Source organism: Siphateles boraxobius, unplaced genomic scaffold (genome assembly GCF_051911475.1).
Source record: "Siphateles boraxobius isolate OS27281-9 unplaced genomic scaffold, OSU_SipBor_1 39, whole genome shotgun sequence".
NCBI classification, from domain to species: Eukaryota; Metazoa; Chordata; class Actinopteri; order Cypriniformes; family Leuciscidae; genus Siphateles; species Siphateles boraxobius.
In genome coordinates, this window is record NW_027509019.1 from 4014242 (window position 1) to 4028859 (window position 14618).

At 43.2% G+C, this 14618-nt stretch overlaps 4 non-coding genes across 4 annotated transcripts; all 4 read right to left on the minus strand.

Annotated features, from left to right (window-relative positions):
• Positions 1 to 9238: 9238 nt before the first annotated feature.
• On the minus strand, positions 9239 to 9311 carry trnar-ccu (transfer RNA arginine (anticodon CCU)). The gene has a single exon. It is a non-coding gene; the product is annotated as a tRNA-Arg (tRNA).
• Positions 9312 to 11082: 1771 nt separating this feature from the next.
• On the minus strand, positions 11083 to 11155 carry trnar-ccu (transfer RNA arginine (anticodon CCU)). Its single transcript has one exon. It is a non-coding gene; the product is annotated as a tRNA-Arg (tRNA).
• Positions 11156 to 11503: 348 nt separating this feature from the next.
• trnar-ccu (transfer RNA arginine (anticodon CCU)) lies at positions 11504 to 11576 on the minus strand. Its single transcript has one exon. It is a non-coding gene; the product is annotated as a tRNA-Arg (tRNA).
• A 1216-nt stretch (positions 11577 to 12792) lies between these two features.
• trnal-caa (transfer RNA leucine (anticodon CAA)) lies at positions 12793 to 12864 on the minus strand. Its single transcript has one exon. It is a non-coding gene; the product is annotated as a tRNA-Leu (tRNA).
• Positions 12865 to 14618: the final 1754 nt, after the last annotated feature.

The window sequence follows — 14618 nt, forward strand, 5'->3', positions numbered from 1 at the left end:
ACAGGCCACTGGGACATGATTTGCTTGCCCTACTATTTGTCTATCTCATTCACGTGGCTTAGTCTATGAGGAGTTTGAACAGGGCATGCACACACAAACACACAGATTTTCTGAACGAACAAGCAGGATGTGGAAGTTGCTCTTTGTTTGGGATGAAACATGTCCATAAGTGAAGCATTCTTAGCAGAGGATGGTTTCGATCCATCGTCCTCTGGGTTATGGGCCCAGCACGCTTCCGCTGCGCCACTCTGCTGTTATCCACATCAGATCGGAAACGAACCCACAATTCCTGTCTTAGGAGGCCAGTGCCTTATCCATTAGGCCACCGGGGCTATGAAAGACCTTGGCTTAAGTGACAACAACAACATTGGCATTTAAACAAGGCCAGCACACAAAGTAATCCGGATGAACAACTACTTCGACAGGCCACTGGGACACGATTCGCTTGCCCTACTAATTGTCCTTCAGGTAGCTTAGTCAGTGACGCATTTGAACAGGGTATACACGCACAAACTCACAGATTTTCTGAAACGAACAAGCAGGATGTGGAAGTTGCTCTTTGTTTGGGATAAAACATATACATATGTGAAGCAGTCTTAGCAGAGGATGGTTTCGATCCATCGACCCCTGGGTTATGGGCCCAGCACGCTTCCGCTGCGCCACTCTGCTTTAATCCACATCAGATCGGAAACGGACCCACAATTCCTGTCTTAGGAGGCCAGTGCCTTATCCATTAGGCTACCGGGGCTGTGAAAGACCTTGGCTTTAGTGACAACAACATCATTGGCATTTAAACAAGGCCAGCACACAAAGTAATCCGGATGAACAACTACCTGACAGGCCACTGGGACACGATTCGCTTGCCCTACTAATTGTCCATCTCATTCAGGTGCCTTAGTCAATGAGGAGTTTGAACAGGGCATGCAAACACAAACACACAGATTTACTGAACGAACAAGCAGGATGTGGAAGTTGCTCTTTATTTGAGATAAAACATATACATAAGTGAAGCAGTCTTAGCAGAGGATGGATTCGATCCATTGACCTCTGGGTTATGGGCCCAGCACGCTTCCGCTGCGCCACTCTGCTGTAATCCACATCAGATAGGAAACGAACCCACAATTCCTGTCTTAGGAGGCCAGTGCCTTATCCATTAGGCCACCAAGGCTGTGAAAGACCTTGGCTTTAGTGACAACAACATCATTGGCATTTAAACAAGGCCAGCACACAAAGTAATCCGGATGAACAACTACTTGCTGCTCAGCTACTGTTCGGACGCTCTCGCTTACTGCTCCGCGCTTTGCTCTATCGCTTTTATATTTCTATATTTTATCTCCTTTTATCACCTAATTTTAACTTCAGCAAATCAGCACAGTGCTCAAACGTTTGGATTACTACAAAAAAAAAGCAGAATTATTTTATTCAACCAGCCTCCCACTGAAAGCTTACATTCCGGGGAAGAGAAAACAAAACTGCCTACATTCATACGGATAAGAAAATGCCTCCTCTGGAATCTACTTGCTGCTCCAACTGCCACAGACTTTTACAAAGGATTGCAATTCTTGAAACAAAGTTAATTGCGGGACCACCAAACCAGACGGAACACACAACAGAGCTTCGTCATGGACGTCCTCAGCATACAGCCGGTGAGTCCCATGAATCTAGTGCTTCTCGACAGGCCATACTGAGTGTAGAGAAACAAGCCGATCGTTTTACTAATCGATGGCACAAACAGGGTGCGAGACCCAAAGGCACTCGAGACATCAGATTGTCACGAGCATCACATATTACTGCAGTAGCATCCTCTACCCCAAATACGGCTCTGACAAGGACTGCAAAAACTGGTCTCCTACCACCGCCTATACATCTTGAGAACAGATTTGAAGTATTAATGAATGAGGAATCCCCAAATTTGATGAATGTGATCACACACAGACAGAATCAGCCAGTAGCTAACACTGATGCTAACTGGGGCTCAAGGTCGAGCAGACAGCGGCACTCAGCTCACAGTGCAGCCGAGCCCAGGACTCTGATAGTGGGCGACTCCGTAATCAGAAACATTAATAGCAGGGATACAACAACGTGCTGCCTTCCACAAGCAACAACATCTGATGTAAACAGGGAACTTCAGAACATTCTGATGAAACATAAGACTGCAAATCGACTCATCATTCATGTGGGGAAGAATGATATTCATAAAGAGCAGTCGGAACTTCTTAAAAAGGATTTCAATGAACTTTTTGAAACACTTAAAAGACTGAAAGTGCAGACATTCATCAGTGGACCACTCCCAGCAAGAGGAACAAACAGGTTTTCACGGTTGCTTGGGCTTAATACATGGCTGCAAAAAACCTGCAATATAAAAGGAGTGGACTTTATTGACAACTTCAATCTTTTCTGGAGTCAGAGGCAACTGTTTCAACAGGATGGCCACCAGTGTTGGGAGTAACGCGTTTCAAAAGTAATGCATTACAGTAACATATTACTTTTTGCTGTAACGCAGTAGTGTAAGGCATTACTTATCAATTTTCAGTAATATTTTACTCGGTACATGTTCAGTAAGGCTTGCGTTACAACAGACTTTTAGTTTTAATTGTAAAACAAACAACAACAAAAAACAGCAAGACCGCGAGACATTAACGAATGAAAAATGCAAGTAGGCTAAATTACCTGTTCGTGGTCAGTCAATAGCCGCGTGTGGTGTCCAAGTCTGTAAATAAAGACTAAATGGCAGCGTCTGATATATTTGTATAGCGATTTTTTTTTTTTACAGGAGTGCCGTGAGGTATGATTTCGGCCTCTGTGCTCGCGCTGGCCAGTGCAAAAAGCGGCTAATGGTAAAGATGGCATGAAGAAGACTATACATTCGCGAGATGGACGTATGCGCATTAGGCTATTCGTTCTGTGTTTTCTTTCTAAACAGTTAGGCTATGTTTATTTGGTATTTTTCATGTTTTCATCACGCAATATTTTTGATGCGGTGGTGACGCGTTCATGTAAGGGCGGCGGTGCTGCCGATAAAGCACCTAAAAGCTGTCACAAAGAACCGGCAAAAGCAATGATTATGAATATGTCAAATATAGCAAGGAGACATTTTAATTGTCTATTAATAAAGTCAAGATGAAGTTGACGATGCCGACTCGCGATCTTCGCAGTAGCCTACTAGTGAATGCACCAGAGAGAAATGCACATTTCATTTCATAAGCAGAGAGCATGTTTTCTTTCGTTCTGTTTACAAGTAGACATTTCAATATAGATATATTTTTCAAGTCCGTGAATAGGCTATACTTATACGCTGAGTTTCGGTTCATTTATGAGACGCGCTCCAGTTCACGCGCTTAAATCCAGGCAATTGGTTGAGGAAACATTGGTTAAAATTAAGATACAATTAATACAAAACGAAATTCACTTTAAAGAAAGGCTTTGTGTGTGTAAGGTCTCTGTGAAAGTTTTAAAGCAGTCTTTTAGTGCCGCTTCAGAGCGGTCGCGTCCATAACTGTCACGTCTGTAAAATTGTTTTTTCCTCATAAATGGGAACACGAAAAATAAAATAAAATGAATATTTTATGTTCTGTGGAGAGCCAACCCTTCTTCATCCGATTTGCGCAGTGTAATTCACAGAATTAAAAAAAATAATAATAATAATCGTTGCCTCCTAGTTAAACATTTTTATGTCACGCATGACTGTCTATTTCCCTAATATTAAATATAAAACGCATGTGTAGACTGATATTTTTTTAATGTCTGGACTTCTTTCAGGGAGGAGCCTATGGATAAACAGACGTTTCAATATTTTGGTATTAATGCATTTTCTGAGAATTTATATTTCAAGTTTTGACTGCAAATGTCATGTCCATAACGCTGGAATTCCCAAATTTTAAATAATTTATCCTCAACTAGTTTTGTGGTGTAGGTCTACGTATTTTATAATGTTAAGTTAACTTCAGATAATACTAATAGTAATTTAAAGATGTGGTAGCATTGGATCTGGACAGGAAGGATAACGGTGGGAGTTGGAAGGGGTGTGTCGCGATTCTGCAGGTTCGTGGATCTGAGTGTCGCGATTTCGGTTTCATATGATATGGCATTTCCTTACAGCCTTATTTTAGAATGTTAAGTTCTACTCCTGTATAGTTATTTTGGTGAAAGTAACTCAAAAGTAATACAGGAGTAATGTAAGGCATTACAATTCTGAGACAGTAATATTGTAAGGTAATGAATTACTTTTAAATAACAGTAACAAGTAATATATAATGTATTACAGTTTGGAAGTAACTTGCACAACACTGATGGCCACCACCCAAACAAACTTGGTTCAAGAGTGCTAAAGGACAATATCTACTTCTCCCTCCGTCATCCTTCTGCAATGTGTGCCAATCCACTCAACCGGAATGGCACACACACACCTGGATACAGTATGAATGACCACAGGATTTCACTTCAGCCCCTGAATGGACATGCGGTTGACACATCACACAAGGACAGTGATAACACCACTCAGCCACAACAACCTCTGCTCACGGACACAATCTCAGCTGAGCCCTGCCCACAGAGCTCACCACAGACAGACTGTGACATACCAGCACTGCTCCAACATACAGCACCCAAGGACGACTTTCTGGAAAACAGCCAGGGAAACCAGGACAGCATATTACAGCCTCCAATAACACCAGAGCAAAAATCACTCTCACCGGAAACATTATCACTCTCTCCAGCATCTCCACTTCTGTGCTTCTCAGAGAAAATGGAACAACTGGTGCATGCTGGAACTAGACTATCCCACTCTTTTGCTGCGAGCCCCCAGATACCAACCAAAAAACGCCAGGCCCCACAACCACCAAAGCCTACGGGCCCAGCTCGCCCTCCCCCTCCTCCTGTGAGAGCTCTTCGGCCTCTGCCACAGCGCCAGGGCCCACACCCTCCTCCGGCGGCTCGAGGTGAACCAAAAACAACTGATACCAGCTCTCAGTGATATGTGTCGGGTCCCCGCTATGATAACAATAACTTTCTCAAATGTTTACAGAACAAGCGGGAACCCAGTGTGCCTGTATCTTTTTCTATTGCTGTTCGATTACATGATAGAAAGTCTAAGGCCTTCAAAAGCCGTACAGCAAACCCATCTAATCTGGTGCCTATTACACGACATACCAAGATTGCTGTGGGGACAAAAAGTAAGACTGTTAAGTTAGCACTTTTAAACATCCGCTCACTTAAAAATAAATCACTTTTAGTCAACGACTTAATAACCACATACAACCTGGATTTTATGTTGCTAAATGAAACTTGGCTAGAAGAAAGTTGCAGTGCAACAGTCCTCAATGAAACAGCCCCTCCTAACTTTACTTTTATGAGTGTCTGCAGAGCTGTCAGAAGAGGCGGAGGTTTAGCTGCTCTTTATAAAGATGTCTATCAATGTAAGCAAATGTCATTTGGGAATTACCCGTCTTTCGAATATCTGGGTATTGTGTTAAAAGGTGCTCCACGCATTTTACTTATCATTGTTTACAGGCCTCCAAAATACTCTCCAGCTTTTGCTGAGAACTTAACAGAACTGTTATCAACAATTTCCTCAGAGTTTGACTGCTTTGCCATTGCTGGAGATTTTAACATCCACATAGATAATGCAGAAAACAATATGGCAAAAGAAATCAAAACTGTTTTAAAAACTTTTGATCTGACTCAGCATGTACATGGAGCCACACATAATCGTGGACACACTCTAGATTTACTTAACAGTAAGGGTCTAAACATTTCATCAATTGTTATTAAGGATGTAGCACTGTCTGATCATTTTTGTATTTTCTTTGATATATTGATCTCTCTTGCCATTGAAGCTAGATCTGTGTCTGTCAAGAAGAGATGCTTAAATGAGAACACTAGTGTACTATTTATGAAGGCTATATCTTTAACACCAAGCATATCTGCTGACTCTGTTGATTTTCTCCTTGATTCTTTTAACTCAAAAGTTAAGAGTGTAATTGATGATATTGCTCCTGTGAAAGTCAGGAAGAAGAGTGGCAGACAAAAAGCACCTTGGAGAAACTCAACAGCAGTGCAAAATATGAAAAGACAATGCAGAAAAGCAGAGCGCATGTGGCGGAAGACAAAACTTGTAGTCCATTATAACATCTACAAAGACAGCATCCATGCTTTCAATAAGGAACTAAGCAAAGCTAGACAGACTTTTTTCTCGAATATTATAAACAGCAATATAAACAACACGCGCACTCTTTTTGCTACTGTAGAGAGACTGACAAACCCCCCAAGCCAGATTCCCAGTGAAATGCTCTCAGTGAGAAAGTGCAGTGAGTTTGCTTCTTTCTTCTCTGAGAAAATCAATAATATCAGAAAGGTGATCAGCTCATCCTTGAGTTGCGCTGGTGTCAGGCAGATCAGACAACAGCACGAGAAAGTAGCCACTATGTCTGATTTCGAAGAAATTGATGGCAAAATTTTGGAAGAAACCGTACAGCAACTAAAAACATCAACCTGCGCCCTTGATGCACTTCCCACATCTTTTTTCAAAAATGTGTTACACAGCTTAGAAGCAGATCTCCTAGAAGTGGTAAATGCCTCACTTCTCTCTGGGAGTTTTCCGACCTCCCTGAAAACTGCTGTTGTCAAGCCCCTCCTGAAAAAGAGCAATCTGGATAAGACCATATTAAACAACTATAGACCAATCTCAAATCTTCCTTTCATAGGCAAGATCATTGAAAAAGTTGTCTTCAATCAGCTGAACAAATTCTTAAGCTCGAATGGATACTTTGACCATTTTCAATCTGGTTTCCGACCGCACCACAGTACAGAGACCGCGCTCATAAAGATAATAAATGATATTCGCTTAAATACTGATACAGGCAAATTATCAGTGCTGGTACTACTCGACCTCAGTGCTGCATTTGACACTGTCGATCACAAAATACTTCTTGACAGGCTGGAAAACTGGGTCGGGCTTTCTGGGATAGTCCTAAAATGGTTCAGGTCATACTTAGGAGGCAGAGGTTATTATGTGAGTATAGGAGACCATAAGTCTGAGTGGACATCCATGACATGCGGAGTCCCTCAAGGCTCAATTCTTGCGCCACTCCTATTCAACCTGTACATGCTCCCAATGAGCCAAATAATGAGAAAGAACCAAATCGCTTACCATAGCTATGCAGACGAAACACACAGCTCTACTTATCCCTATCGCCTAACGATTACAGCCCCATTGACTCCCTTTGCCAATGCATTGATGAAGTAAACAATTGGATGTGCCAAAACTTTCTTCAGTTAAACAAAGACAAAACTGAAGTCATTGCGTTTGGAAACAAAGATGAAGTTCTCAAGGTGAACGCATACCTTCAGTCTAGGGGTCAAACAACTAAAAATTGTCAGGAATCTGGGTGTGTCTCTGGAGTCAGACCTTAGTTTCAGTAGTCATGTCAAAGCAATAACTAAATCAGCATATTATCACCTGAAAAATATTGCAAGAATTAGATGCTTTGTTTCAAGTCAAGACTTAGAAAAACTTGTGCATGCTTTCATCACCAGTAGGGTGGATTATTGTAATGGACTTCTCACTGGCCTTCCCAAAAAGACCATAAGACAGTTGCAGCTCATACAGAACGCTGCTGCTAGGATTCTGAGCAGAACCAGAAAATATGAACACATCACACCAGTCCTCAGGTCTTTACACTGGCTGCCAGTTACATTTAGGATTGATTTTAAAGTATTATTACTGGTATATAAATCATTCAATGGCCTAGGACCTCAATACATTGCAGATATGCTCAGTGAATATAAACCCAACAGATCACTCAGATCATTAGGATCACATCGGCTAGAAATACCAAGGGTTCACTCGAAGCACGGCGAGTCTGCTTTTAGCTACTATGCCAGCCGCAGCTGGAACCAGCTTCCAGAAGAGATCAGATGTGCTCCTACAGTAGTCACATTCAAATCCAGACTCAAAACACATCTGTTTAACTGTGCATTTACTGAATGAGCACTGTGCCACTGTTCGTCCGACTGTTTGCACTGTATTTTATTTTATGTTTTAATTATTCTGATTTCTGTATTTTATCTTTTATTCTAAACTGTTTTAATTATTCTGATTTCTTTTGATTATTTTAATTTCTTCTATGTAAAGCACTTTGAATTACCATTGTGTATGAAATGTGCTATATAAATAAACTTGCCTTGCCTACTTCGACAGGCCACTGGGACACGATTTACTTGCCCTACTATTTGTCTATCTCATTCACGTGGCTTAGTCTATGAGGAGTTTGAACAGGGCATGCACACACAAACACACAGATTTTCTGAACGAACAAGCAGGATGTGGAAGTTGCTCTTTGTTTGGGATGAAACATGTCCATAAGTGAAGCATTCTTAGCAGAGGATGGTTTCGATCCATCGACCTCTGGGTTATGGGCCCAGCACGCTTCCGCTGCGCCACTCTGCTGTTATCCACATCAGATCGGAAACGAACCCACAATTCCTGTCTTAGGAGGCCAGTGCCTTATCCATTAGGCCACCGGGGCTAAGAAAGACCTTGGCTTAAGTGACAACAACAACATTGGCATTTAAACAAGGCCAGCACACAAAGTAATCCGGATGAACAACTACTTCGACAGGCCACTGGGACACGATTCGCTTGCCCTACTAATTGTCCTTCAGGTAGCTTAGTCAGTGACGCATTTGAACAGGGTATACACGCACAAACTCACAGATTTTCTGAAACGAACAAGCAGGATGTGGAAGTTGCTCTTTGTTTGGGATAAAACATATACATATGTGAAGCAGTCTTAGCAGAGGATGGTTTCGATCCATCGACCTCTGGGTTATGGGCCCAGCACGCTTCCGCTGCGCCACTCTGCTTTAATCCACATCAGATCGGAAACGGACCCACAATTCCTGTCTTAGGAGGCCAGTGCCTTATCCATTAGGCCACCAGGGCTGTGAAAGACCTTGGCTTTAGTGATGAACAACTACCTGACAGGCCACTGGGACACGATTCGCTTGCCCTACTAATTGTCCATCTCATTCAGGTGCCTTAGTCAATGAAGAGTTTGAAGAGGGCATGCACACACAAACACACAGATTTACTGAACGAATAAGCAGGATGTGGAAGTTGGTCTTTGATTGGGATAAAACATGTACATAAGTAAAGCAGTCTTAGCAGAGGATGGTTACGATCCATCGACCGCTGGGTTATGGGCCCAGCACGCTTCCGCTGCGCCACTCTGCTGTAAACCACCCCAGATGGGACTCAAACCCACAATCCCTGGCTTAGGAGGCCAGTGCCTTATCCATTAGGCCACCAGGGCTGTGAAAGACCTTGGCTTTAGTGACAACAACATCATTGGCATTTAAACAAGGCCAGCACACAAAGTAATCCGGATGAACGACTACTTCGACAGGCCATTGGGACAAGATTCGCTTGCCCTACTAATTGTCCTTCAGGTAGCTTAGTCAATGACGCATTTGAACAGGGTATACACACACAAACTCACAGATTTTCTGAAACGAACAAGCAGGATGTGGAAGTTGCTCTTTGTTTGGGATAAAACATGTACATAAGTGACAAAAACATCATTGGCATTTAAACAAGGCCAGCACACAAATTAATCCGGATGAACAATTACTTAGACAGGCCACTGGGACACGATTCGCTTGCCCTACTAATTATCCATCTCATTCACGTGACTTAGTCAATGAGGAGTTTGAACAGGGCATGCACACACAAACAGACAGATTTTCTGAACGAACAAGCAGGATGTGGAAGTTGCTCTTTGTTTGGGATAAAACATGTACATAAGTAAAGCAGTCTTAGCAGAGGATGGTTTCGATCTATCGACCTCTGGGTTGTCTTAGGCAATTTCTGTCTTAGGAGGCCAGTGCCTTATCCATTAGGCCACCGGGGCTCTGAAAGACCTGTGTTCATGTGCCCCCATTACTTTGGCTTTAGTGACAACAACATCATTGGCATTTAAACAAGGCCAGCACACAAAGTAATCCGGATGAACGACTACTTCGACAGGCCACTGGGACAAGATTCGCTTGCCCTACTAATTGTCCATCTCATTCAGGTGGCTTAGACAATGAGGAGTTTGAACAGGGCAAACACAGATTGTCTGAACAAACAAGCAGGATGTGGAAGTTGCTCTTGTTGAAGATTTTATTATTTAGAAAACAAGTAATTTAGCTATATATTTGGACACAATTATTTCTTCTGTCTGTGACTTTGTATTTCCTCTGTGTATGTGAAAGACCTTGAATGGAATGTTGTTTGCTGCAGAAAATTCTATTCCGAGAAGTCACATGGTAAAAGACCTTTACCCAAAACTATCTATAGGGTGTGCTACCTTCTTTGGAAGAAGATTTATGTATATAACTCTGAACCAAAATATACTCGGGAGCGCGCTGGAAGGCCAGAGGGCCAGTGGGCCGGAGAGCCAGAGCGTTAGAGCGCCGTTCTATGGAACGGAACGGCGTTCGAAAATAAAGTCTAATTATTTCTGGCATCAAAGATCTCTGCGAAGTTATTTTTCGGAAAGATTGAAAACCACTTCACTCTTTGTTTGGGATAAAACATGTACATAAGTAAAGCAGTCTTAGCAGAGGATGGTTTCAATCCATCGACCTCTGGGTCATGGGCCCAGCACGCCTCCGCTGCGGCACTCTGCTGTAAACCAACCCAGATTGTTCTGAACGAACTAGCAGGATGTGGAAGTTGCTCTTTTTTTGGGATAAAACTGTGAAACACCTTGGCTTTAGTGACAACAACATCATTGGCATTTAAACAAGGCCAGCACACAAAGTAATCTGGATGAACGACTACTTCAACAGGCCACTGGGACACGATTCGCTTGCCCTACTAATTGTCCTTCAGGTAGCTTAGTCAATGACGCATTTGAACAGGGCACACACACACAAACTCACAGATTTTCTGAACGAACAAGCAGGATGTGGAAGATGCTCTTTGTTTGGGATAAAACATATACATAAGTGAAGCAGTCTTAGCAGAGGATGGTTTCGATCCATCGACCTCTGGGTTATGGGCCCAGCACGCTTCCGCTTCGCCACTCTGCTGTAAACCACCCCAGATGGGACTAGAACCCACAATCCCTGGCTTAGGAGGCCAGTGCCTTATCCATTAGGCCACCGGGGCTGTGAAAGACCTTGGCTTTAGTGACAACAACATCATTGGCATTTAAACAAGGCCAGCACACAAAGTAATCCGGATGAACAACTACTTCGACAGGCCACTGGGACACGATTTGCTTGCCCTACTATTTGTCTATCTCATTCACGTGGCTTAGTCAATGAGGAGTTTGAACAGGGCATGCACACACAAACACACAGATTTTCTGAAAGAACAAGCAGGATGTGGAAGTTGGTCTTTGATTGGGATAAAACATGTACATAAGTAAAGCAGTCTTAGGAGAGGATGGTTACGATCCATCGACCTCTGGGTTATGGGCCCAGCACGCTTCCGCTGCGCCACTCTGCTGTAAACCACCCCAGATGGGACTCGAACCCACAATCCCTGGCTTAGGAGGCCAGTGCCTTATCCATTAGGCCACCGGGGCTGTGAAAGACCTTGGCTTTAGTGACAACAACATCATTGGCATTTAAACAAGGCCAGCACACAAAGTAATCCGGATGAACGACTACTTCGACAGGCCATTGGGACAAGATTCGCTTGCCCTACTAATTGTCCTTCAGGTAGCTTAGTCAATGACGCATTTGAACAGGGTATACACACACAAACTCACAGATTTTCTGAAACGAACAAGCAGGATGTGGAAGTTGCTCTTTGTTTGGGATAAAACATGTACATAAGTGACAAAAACATCATTGGCATTGGAATACTTGCTCACTCGAATGTCACTTCACAGCGTCATCAGTAGCGCTCAAAGGATCTTCCCTTATGTTGTTGAAGCTTGTTTATTTAAGAAATTCATAATGAATAATAATAAAGCAAGATACCCTCCTGAAATATGTGAGATATGTGGTTTATATAAACTGCAAAGGTAAAGTATAAATTCAAATTATTATGACCCATGTCAAGGGGGAGGAGAATGTATACGTGCGTCACGTTTAGTCAATAAAACACTTCCGCATAGGATACACCTGTGTATCCTTGCTCATAACTCCTCTGAAAGCCTCCTCACTCCTCGATCCTCGACTCCTCGCGGTGCAATTAGAGAATTGAGATGTCCTTCAAGATGGCTGTGCTTGATTGGTTTCCGGGTCATAGGATGGAGGACGGAGGAGCGAGGAGACGAGGAAGGATATTGAGAAGTACCCACAGATTTTCTGAACGAACAAGCAGGATGTGGAAGTTGCTCTTTGTTTGGGATGAAACATGTCCATAAGTAAAGCATTCTTAGCAGAGGATGGTTTCAATCCATCGACCTCTGGGTTATGGGCCCAGCACGCTTCCGCTGCGCCACTCTGCTGTAATACACATCAGATCGGAAACGAACCCACAATTCCTGTCTTAGGAGGCCAGTGCCTTATCCATTAGGCCACCGGGGCTGTGAAAGACCTTGGCTTTAGTGACAACAACATCATTGGCATTTAAACAAGGCCAGCACACAAAGTAATCTGGATGAACGACTACTTCGACAGGCCACTGGGACACAATTCGCTTGCCCTACTAATTGTCCTTCAGGTAGCTTAGTCAATGACGCATTTGAACAGGGCACACACACACAAACTCACAGATTTTCTGAACGAACAAGCAGGATGTGGAAGTTGCTCTGTGTTTGGGATAAAACATGTACATAAGTACAGCAGTCTTAGCAGAGGATGGTTTCGATCCATCGACCTCTGGGTTTTGGGCCCAGCACGCTTCCGCTGCGCCACTCTGCTGTAATCCACATCAGATCGGAAACGAACCCACAATTCCTGTCTTAGGAGGCTAGTGCCTTATCCATTAGGCCACCGGGGCTGTGAAAGACCTTGGCTTTAGTGACAACAACGTCATTGGCATTTAAACAAGGCCAGCACACAAAGTAATCCGGATGAACAACTACTTCGACAGGCCACTGGGACACGATTTGCTTGCCCTACTATTTGTCTATCTCATTCACGTGGCTTAGTCAATGAGGAGTTTGAACAGGGCATGCACACACAAACACACAGATTTTCTGAAAGAACAAGCAGGATGTGGAAGTTGGTCTTTGATTGGGATAAAACATGTACATAAGTAAAGCAGTCTTAGCAGAGGATGGTTACGATCCATCGACCTCTGGGTTATGGGCCCAGCACGCTTCCGCTGCGCCACTCTGCTGTAAACCACCCCAGATGGGACTCGAACCCCAATCCCTGGCTTAGGAGGCCAGTGCCTTATCCATTAGGCCACCAGGGCTGTGAAAGACCTTGGCTTTAGTGACAACAACATCATTGGCATTTAAACAAGGCCAGCACACAAAGTAATCCGGATGAACGACTACTTCGACAGGCCATTGGGACAAGATTCGCTTGCCCTACTAATTGTCCTTCAGGTAGCTTAGTCAATGACGCATTTGAACAGGGTATACACACACAAACTCACAGATTTTCTGAAACGAACAAGCAGGATGTGGAAGTTGCTCTTTGTTTGGGATAAAACATGTACATAAGTGACAAAAACATCATTGGCATTTAAACAAGGCCAGCACACAAATTAATCCGGATGAACAATTACTTAGACAGGCCACTGGGACACGATTCGCTTGCCCTACTAATTATCCATCTCATTCACGTGACTTAGTCAATGAGGAGTTTGAACAGGGCATGCACACACAAACAGACAGATTTTCTGAACGAACAAGCAGGATGTGGAAGTTGCTCTTTGTTTGGGATAAAACATGTACATAAGTAAAGCAGTCTTAGCAGAGGATGGTTTCGATCTATCGACCTCTGGGTTGTCTTAGGCAATTTCTGTCTTAGGAGGCCAGTGCCTTATCCATTAGGCCACCGGGGCTCTGAAAGACCTGTGTTCATGTGCCCCCATTACTTTGGCTTTAGTGACAACAACATCATTGGCATTTAAACAAGGCCAGCACACAAAGTAATCCGGATGAACGACTACTTCGACAGGCCACTGGGACAAGATTCGCTTGCCCTACTAATTGTCCATCTCATTCAGGTGGCTTAGACAATGAGGAGTTTGAACAGGGCAAACACAGATTGTCTGAACAAACAAGCAGGATGTGGAAGTTGCTCTTGTTGAAGATTTTATTATTTAGAAAACAAGTAATTTAGCTATATATTTGGACACAATTATTTCTTCTGTCTGTGACTTTGTATTTCCTCTGTGTATGTGAAAGACCTTGAATGGAATGTTGTTTGCTGCAGAAAATTCTATTCCGAGAAGTCACATGGTAAAAGACCTTTACCCAAAACTATCTATAGGGTGTGCTACCTTCTTTGGAAGAAGATTTATGTATATAACTCTGAACCAAAATATACTCGGGAGCGCGCTGGAAGGCCAGAGGGCCAGTGGGCCGGAGAGCCAGAGCGTTAGAGCGCCGTTCTATGGAACGGAACGGCGTTCGAAAATAAAGTCTAATTATTTCTGGCATCAAAGATCTCTGCGAAGTTATTTTTCGGAAAGATTGAAAACCACTTCACTCTTTGTT